The sequence below is a fragment of the Zonotrichia albicollis genome, chromosome 16 (genome assembly GCF_047830755.1).
Source record: "Zonotrichia albicollis isolate bZonAlb1 chromosome 16, bZonAlb1.hap1, whole genome shotgun sequence".
In the NCBI taxonomy this organism is placed as follows: Eukaryota; Metazoa; Chordata; class Aves; order Passeriformes; family Passerellidae; genus Zonotrichia; species Zonotrichia albicollis.
Genome location: NC_133834.1, coordinates 15,883,315 through 15,891,988, shown reverse-complemented (window position 1 = coordinate 15,891,988; position 8,674 = coordinate 15,883,315). Strand labels below are relative to the sequence as shown.

General features: G+C 55.9%; 1 long non-coding RNA gene across 1 annotated transcript; it reads left to right on the top strand.

The window, feature by feature from the left end:
- Window positions 1-1,527: 1,527 nt before the first annotated feature.
- Window positions 1,528-7,055, top strand: LOC113460038 (uncharacterized). Its single transcript, XR_003381700.2, has 3 exons — window positions 1,528-2,007; window positions 2,934-3,020; window positions 4,246-7,055. It is a non-coding gene; the product is annotated as an uncharacterized LOC113460038 (long non-coding RNA).
- The last annotated feature ends 1,619 nt before the right edge of the window (window positions 7,056-8,674 follow it).

The window sequence follows — 8,674 nt, the reverse complement described above, 5'->3', positions numbered from 1 at the left end:
GTCTTTGGACACAGTTTCCTCTCTTCGCAAAATGGGACCGATTGTGCGGCAGGCATTTAAAATTCAGCCGCGGTCGGGCTGTCTTCCAGTGTCCCTGAACTGCTGAGGTGCTTCATTTATTTCATAATTTCCCCTCCTCCCCCCTCGGCGACAGACCTGGCTCTTTTCACGACTTGTCCTCCCTCTTTCTTTCCTTCTTGCTCCCTTTCTCTATTTTTTTTTTAAATCTTCCTTCCTTTTCCTACTCCTTGTCTCTTTCTCTCCTTGGCTTTTGTGCTGGAGGCCGTGACGAATGGCTCAGAAAAGAGGGTGCTGTGAGAAACTGGGGCTGCTGCTGGCAGAGTGGGTGGTGAGCACTTGGTGCTCGAGGGGGGGCGGCAGGGTCAGGCTGTGAGCGCCCGGCTGGGGCTCCCACACGGAGCTGGGCTGGGGAGGCACTGGGAGATGGGGGATCCCGAGGGCTTCGCTGCCTGCGCGCTTGGAAGGACAAGGACGAGCCCCCTGCCTGTCCCTTGCCTGTCCCTTTCCTGTGGGGAGACAACCTTGCAGTGCCCACCCCAGCACATCCAGAGTGGGCTCCATGCACAGGAGGGAAAGGTCTACCCTGCTGTATCACCCACTGGGGGTGAAAAGCAGCCCTGGTGATGCTGGAGCACCCAAAATTTGGGAGGTGCAGAAGGAAGGAGATACTTGTCCAGGCCAGGGCAGACCTAGTGTTGGTGGGGATGGGTTTGCTGGACCCCTGACCTGTTCCCATGCCTGGAGAGCCCCAGCAGTGCTGGTCTGTAGATCCAGAGTGGCTTTTTGGGACCTTGGACAACAGCATCCCCACTGAGCTTCCAGCACCCCAAACCCTCATGTGCCACTTGGTCCTGGGGTGGAGGCTGAACCAGGGCAGCAGCAGAGAATGGAGGGGTGGGAGCACCAGGACATGGCCAGCAGTGTGGCTCCGCATTCTGGGAGACCTGCCAGCACCCTGGTGTTCCATCAGCCAGGTGCTGAGATCCTGATGCCATGCACCCCTGGGAAAGCCTGGAGGTGTCCATGCCATGAACAGGACGGCTCCAGAGTTTGTGGAACCCCCTGAGCTGCTTGCTGTGCTGCTCAGGCTTGGCAGGAGGATGTGTTAATGGGCCCCAGTGCCCACCCTGCCCCCAGGGCTCTGCATGCTCAGATGAGCATCACCCGTGACACTGGGGGACTGCAGAAACTCCCTCGACAGCTCTGATGTGTCCCTGTATTGGGAGAAAGCATCTGCCTATCCCTTCCCCACCTCTGGGATCCTTTGCCTGAAGGCCAGGCAAGGAAAAAGGGAATTTCTACCCAAGGGCTGGCCAGGACACTTCAAGTGAGGTGTCACCTGCCAGAGCATCTGCCCCTTGGGAACTGGCTGGCAGGAGAGACCAGGGCCATGCTGGCAGCAACAGGTGCTGCTGGGGACAGGGGGACATCACCAGATGCAGGTTAGGGGTGGGCAGAGCCTCCATCCAAAGCTCCAGGGGCTCTCCCTGACTGGGAACTCCAAGTGTGGCTTCCTTGGCTCACGAGAGAACACGGAGGGGAGTCTCACCTGGGGCTTAAGGGCGTTGCTGTGGATGTGGGTGCTCTCTGCCAGGGCCACCGCATGCCAGGGCTGCCTGTCCCTCTGTCTCTCTGTCCGTCTGTCCGTCTGTCCGTCTGTCCCTCTGTCCCTCTGCCCCTCTGTCCCTCTGTCCCTCTGTCCGTCTGTCCCTCTGTCCCTCTGTCTCTCTGTCCCTCTGTCCCTCTGCCCCTCTGTCCCGCTGGCGGGCTCGGCAGCTGCGGCCCATGGGGACGGCGCTGGCAGCTCCGCCAGCGGGAGGGCTCCTGCATTACAATCCGGTACAATCTGTCCCCCTTCCTGCTGCCCAGCAGTGGAGGAGACGGTTACTGTTTAATCCCATTTGACAGCTCTTTCATCATCTGCCTGCCTCCCTCCAGCTTCCCGTGGCTCCTCCAAGGCTCCTTTGTGGCCGTAATCAAAGCCTGGTGAGTGATGGCTGCTCGAGGCAGGGTGGGAAGGGACGGGGAGCGAGGGTGGCTCAGCCGCGGGGGGGAGGGAGCGTGGCCTGGCCGCAGCCCCGGGTGGGGCACGGTGCGATCACAGGTGGGGGCTTGGCTGTCAGTGCTGCAGGTGCACCTGGGGCTGGCGGCACTGGGAGCTGGGCTGGATGGAACATCCCCAGTGCTGGGAGCCAGAGTGGGCTGAGCATCCTCAGTGATCAGGGCTGGGCTGAGCTGAGCATCCCCAGTGCTGGGTGCTGCTCTGGATGGACCATCCCCAGTGCTGGGAGCCTGATGGGACAGAACATTCCCAGCGCTGGGACAGGCTGGTTGGATCCTTCCCAGCCCACAGTCAGGCTGGGAGGTCCTGGTCAGGGCAGCAGGGCTGCTGTCCGAGCAGGCAGGACCAGGCCGTGGGTCAGTCTCCCCAAGGGGCAGACAAGCAGCTCTCCTCACACACCCTCCTAGCACCTTCTGGCACTGGGGACATGCTGGCCCACAACTCCCTTGTGCCTTGCACACCTGGAATGTGGCTGTGGCCCTGGAGGAGCATGGCAGCTCTCTCCCCATGACAGGGAAGACTGTGTGGGAGAGATTTTGGTATAAGTCTGCCATAGGCTGCCACCACAGCATTGCAGGCACGTGGCTCACATGGGGGTGAACCTTGCTGTGCCACGGCAGCTTCTGCCATCCCCAGTGGAGAGCTGAGGACCTGGCTGCTCCCAAACAGGCTGGTGGCAGTCAGGGCAGGCTGAAAGGGCCTCTAAGGGATCCCTGCTCTCAATATTTCTGTGAAATTTTGGAAATCTGGCCCCTGATGTGGTCTGGAGGCTGTGTGGGTGGCAGCCCCCTCTGGAGGGTTTTGGCTAGAGAAGAGTCTGCAGGGTCACCCACAGCTTCCTCTTGCTCAGCTCTTTCAGGACTGAGACTCAGTTTCCGTGCCTTGGCTTCCCCCAGTGCTGACCAGTGCCACACCAGTGCCACAGTGATGGAGCCATGTGAGTACTGAGTATCCAGGGACTGGGGGGAGATACCCTCCTGCTCCCATTCATGCTTCAGGCAGGGGCTCAGCACTCACCAGTGCTGCCAGGGTATCCTCCCCATCACCAACAGCCTGGCACAACCTCACTGTGATTTTTTTTGGTGGTATTCAATAACATTAAACTTTTGGCTGAATTGCAAAGCATCTGAAGAACAGGGTCTCTCTCTACAAGGACTTGGTAGTGCTCTGCACTGCAGAGTTTCCCTGCTCAGCAATAATGAAGTAGGGAAGCAGGAGAGGAGCCCCCAAAAACCACATCATTGTGGCCCAAGGCAACTGTCCCTGAGCCCCCTTGGCTGAAGAACACCATGATTCCCTGAGGAGAGAGCCTGCTCGACCTTGGGTTATCACCTGCACTGCAGCTGGGTGACAGCTTTCCTAAGAACACATGTTCCCTCATAAACCCTGGCTCTGCTTATCTCAAAGGGCACATCCGACAATTAGCTTATCTGCTGTGAAAGTGAGGAACGGCTTTGGATATCTGCCTGCCTTCTGCAGGCCTGGGAAAAGCACAGGGGAAGGAGCCCCTGCCAGAGGGAGGCACATCCTCGGGGTGTCCTGGCAATGATGGGGCTGCGCTCCCCGTGTGCCCAGGGTGGGCACTGGAGGTGCCCGTGGCTCTTCCTGCTGAAAAACCCTGCCTGCAGCTGCTACCAGCTTTGCCAAACCATCCCAGGCTGCGTGGCAATTTTGTGCAGGATGGATTGCAGCCTCCAGTTAAATTTTTGGGGAAAATTTCAGCTGAAGACCATGGCTCTTTCCAAGAATGGGGAAAAGGGAAAAAATAAGGGATTTGTTCTCATTTTAAAATTCTGTCTTTGAAGCAATTTGGCAAGTAGAGAGGGAAGAGAGGCTGAGCTTCATCTTGTGTTCCTGGAATATGCTCAAATTTGACCACGCTAGAACACTTTATTTGGGAAAAAATGTGGTTAGCATGAGCTCGGTGCAAACCTCTTCTGTAGGAGCAGCTCCCCTCACTGGGCATAGGTTTGCCACCACCCAGCCCCTGGGCAAGTGGGTGCCAAAGCCAAGGGCTCCTGTGTCCCCACCAGTGTCATGGGGGTCAGAGGAATGGCAGAGGGAGCTGCAGCCCAGTGAGCTCCATCTACTGCAGGCCATGCAGGGCCTTGCTCTGCCTGACTGGTTTTGGTGATTTACACAATTTTTCTCCTGTCCTGTAGCAATCCTGTGTGAAGCAGAGAAGAAAAGGCACGTTTAGCCAGCCCTGTGCAGTGCGGTCACACTGTCCCCTGTGCAATGTTCTGCAGCCCCAAGGATGTTTCTCCTCCCTGCCTGGCCCAGGACATGTCATCCCTCACTTGGAGAGCAAATTAAGGATTGGTTGAGTTAATTTGCTGCAGATGATTGTTTGAGGAGTGAATAACCAAAAAAGCTGGTCAAAAGCCCAATTTTCTTCCCTCCTGGAGGCTTTCTGAAGGACTTTCTGGAGCTCCTTTCTCCTGGAGGCTTTCTGGATGGTGGCTGGTGTCCCATGCTGTGCCCTGAGGAAGGCCTGGGCTGCCTTTGCGGGGGGAACTTCAGCTGGCTTCCTCCCCACCCTGTTCCTCCTGCTCTCCCCCAAATCTGCACCAAGAAACAAGTATATTGTTTGCAAGCTAAAAACTAGAAATGATTTATATGTTTATAAGCCCAGCTCTGGCTCCATTTATTTTGGCAAAGGAATTGTTTGCATCTTTGCAGAATTCCTTCACCAAAACCACTCATTAGATATGAATTTCAAAACAGCCAGAGGGAGCGGGTGACTCAGGGGAATTAGCAAATGGCTTCTCAAAGACTTTTACGTCAGGGACAACAGCTTGATTCCAGATCTCAGTGCCAGTGGCCCAGAAGACATTGTCATCTCATGTTGGGTCAGCGACCGTGAGTCAACCAGTGCATTTGAGGACCTTGGTCTTTGACTCTGAGCTGGCAGGTGTCTTCACCATGAGAAACCTCAGCCAAGGGAGAAGCCAGAAAAGACAGGAGGAGAAGGATTCCATCAATGAGCTTTCACTAGAAACGACAACATCAGCTACAAGAGCTGACAGAAGAGTGATGTTCTACCATAGCTCTTTCACTCCAGTGTGACGATCTGGGAGTTTCTGAAAAGGACATTTGAAGACGGTCAGCCTTGAGGTCTGAAGATGGGGCGAGTGTGACCACTTGTGCCTCTGCTGTGGGTTTAAGGACCACCTTATCTTTCACCTGGAAGTTATTAAGAAAGTTGTGCACAGAGATGATTCCAGTTATCACTTTCCTGCTTCAGACAAGAACTCACAAAGCAACCAGTGGTGTGATGATGTCCCATCACCCTGTCCTGGCAGAGCTGCTTGACTTGGGCGGGCACTGGGAATGGGAGCAGCTTCTCAGGCTGGTTTAGCAGAGGAGATGTGTGCAGGTAGGACATTGTTCTGTGATGGCACTGTGCGGGCTCTGGACAATTTTGGTGCCCTCAGAAACATCTGTTTGGGGCAAGGGGACAGGCACGTGTTTGTGGAAGAAGGTCTTTGAGGAGTGAGAGCGGCTGAGGTCCCCCTGGTCAGAGGGGAGTCTTCCACCCTGGGCCAGGCAGCCTGGACCAGCAGAGGTGTCCTGTCCTCTGAACCTCCATGGGTCCCTGGTGCTGGTGTCCCCAGCCTGTGTGTCACCTGCTCTCTCTGGAGGCACAGCTGCAGCTCTGGCAGGCAGCGTGCCCTGCAGCAGCTGGTCCGTATCCGCGCGTGTCAGCTCGTGGTGCCACCAGGCTCCTGGTCTCCATCCCCACTCTGCCCCAAGCCGCCCCGCGCCCCCGCCTCGCTGCGCTGACTCGCTCCCCAGCCAGCCTTGCTCCTTGTCTCACAAGCAGAGATCAAAATAAACTCAAGTGAAGGGTCCTTTAACTTTCTCTACTCGAGTGAAAATAAATGCGCTTTCCCCACCACCCAGCCCTGTAAATTCCCTGCACTGTGAAATATCTTCCAGATATAGTAAAGAGACGGCTTTTGACTATTTTTTTTAAACATCTTTAACTGCTGTATATATTTCCAGGGAGACGTAATAAGCGCTACAGCTAATTTATCTGCGTGTACTGTAAATATTTTCAGGAGATAGCAGAAAGGATTTCAAACACATGGCTGGGAGTATTGGCACACAGCATAGGCTGGGTGGGAAGGATACCTTTAACCATTTGCGTGCCATGTCCTTTCTTTGTGCTCCTCTCTCTGTGTCCCCAGCGCAGCATCTCCTTGCCAGCCCAGGGCTGTCCTTCTAGCTGATGTCCAGCCAGATGTTTGGTTTGAACAGAGTGCTGAGGCTTGTTCTTCCGTTTGACCTTGTAGTCCTTGCTCTGGGGGCACTGGGAGTTCAGCTGGGAGTCCCCCTCCTGACCTACTGCCCGGAGCCGTGCCTCAGTCCCTACCCCCCTGCCCATGTGCGATCTGCTGCTACAAGCACAGGACAAGATTTGGGAAGAAAAAATCCTGCTTGGGCGTCTAATGAATATCTTGCAGTCCCAGCACCTTTTGGGTTTCAGCAGAGGTTTCAAACCCATGGTGAGGGAAAACCAGAGTGCCCAGTTACTTCCAAGCCTGGGACTGGGAAGGGAGGCTGAACACAGTAGGGACCGAGGTGCTGACCACGTTTTGTCCCTTTGGCCCTTGGGAGATGTGAGTTCTGCAGAAGAAGGCTTGGTCCATTGAGAACCCATTCTCAGGGCTCTCAGGTGTGATGGGAGAGACCCCAGGTGATGGAGAGCTGGGGGAGCAGAGGGTGGCAGGGTGCAGGCTCGTCTGGCTCTTGGGGGAGCAGCTGCCAGCAGATGCAGAGGTCCCTATCCGTGCCCCACCCTGCCTGGCCATAAGGGATGCAGAAGCAGACATCCCACCAAACACCCCCAGCCCTACTCCTGGCACGGGGACTCCTGGCTACACATCCCACTCATGACCACATCCATAGTGCTGGGATCCTCTGGGGACCATGACCCTGTTTTGGGAGAGCTCTTGCAGGGATGGGTGAGATGGGGGTCCAATGGCCACCCTCACTCTTCCTGTGCCCTGATACTCCCCAGGAACTTCTGTGGGAGACAGTAACTTTTCCAGGGGAAGGTCTGGAGAAGGAAGTCATGGGGTGCTGGCCTGGGGGAGCAGAGGTCTTTCATCACGCAGCCAGTGTCTGGTGTCAGCAGGGAACCATGCTAAAAGCACATTCAATTCAAAGCCTGTTATTGAGCAAACCCAGCTCTGTAGCACGAACAGCCTGTCCTGAAGCTGTGGGTCACCGCAGCCGGGCCAGTCGCCCTGCTGAGGGTCTGCTTGCCAGGCTGGGGAGGCTGGGCACCCTCTCCAGCACAGCCCTCCCTCTGCTGCAAGCTCACCATGAGCTGCTGACTCCTGGCTGCTGGGGGTGTTTTGGCCAAGGCAGCGTTTTCCCTGGGATTCTCCTGCAAGAAGTCCACTCCTTCGCCCTGGCAGCTTGCCCTCTCCTGACCATACCGTGGTTAGGAGGCCTGGGGGTGTCTGGGGCTCCCAGCCCATCAGCTGGGTGCCTCTGCTCACTGCAGGTTGGGGTGTTGTTGGCAGTGGGAGCAGGAAGGATGCACTGTCTGTTAGGAAGAAAGATGGGATTTCCCCAGCTGTTTGCACAAAGCCTTGAGGTTTTGGGACTTCTCTCCATCATCTGAGCACTGCGGTCAAGGCTTTTAGTGGGCATGGGTCTGAACCAAACTAATTCCTGACAGGTTGCAGGCCTTTTGGCTGGTTCCAATGCATCACCCGAGTTGTGGATAGAGCAGTTCCTCCCACCAGCTGAGGCTGGACAACAGGCTAAGGCTGTCAGGGCAGGAGAACTGCCACAGCCACTGGGAGGAGAGCCCAGGCAAGATGAGTCTTGCTGGCAGCAGGCACGGATGCACTGGATGCATCATCCAGGCACTCTGCTCCCCAGGCTCCTGTCCCCGTGGTGTAATTTAATGCAGAATAAGGACAAGAGGTACCTATTGGCTTGGAGCCCAACTGAAAAGCCACAAGAAGGAGATAAAAGCCTTTAAACGCTAAGTCTGTCCAAGGAGACAATAAAAGGCAAATGTCTTCCCAGCTTTATGTCCATGTCTTTATACTTGATTTATGGACTTTTTGCTATAATCCTTCATGCTTTCTGACTCTTCAAGTTGCTCAGCTCTTGTAAAAGGTCTGTGGAAGCAAACTGCATCAGCCAGGGGACTCCATATCCGTCCCTTAGCCTGGGCTGATCCTGCTGTGGGGTCCAGTTTAGGATCTGCAGTGGTCTTTGCCTGAAGTCCCACAGGGTAGAGAAGCCCAGGGTGAGCCCTGATGCCACAGCACAAGGCACAGAGGGGGTTTTGTGGCCACAAAGAGGAAAAGGCAAGCAAAGAGAAAGGACCCAAATGTTTCCATTCAGCCTCTGGGTGAGCAGCAAAATGTTTGGGAGCTGGATCTGCAAAGAGGATCCAGATGGGGGGAACCGCAGCTGCTCCCTGTGAGTGGAGCCTGAATGTCTTTGGGAATGTGGGGTGGAAGGCTGGGAGGGGGCAGCTCCGGGGCTGGGCGGCTGCGGGAGCAGGGAGTGGGAGGCAGCTATCCCCTCACACCCAGCGTGTGTGGATCTGGAGCTAAT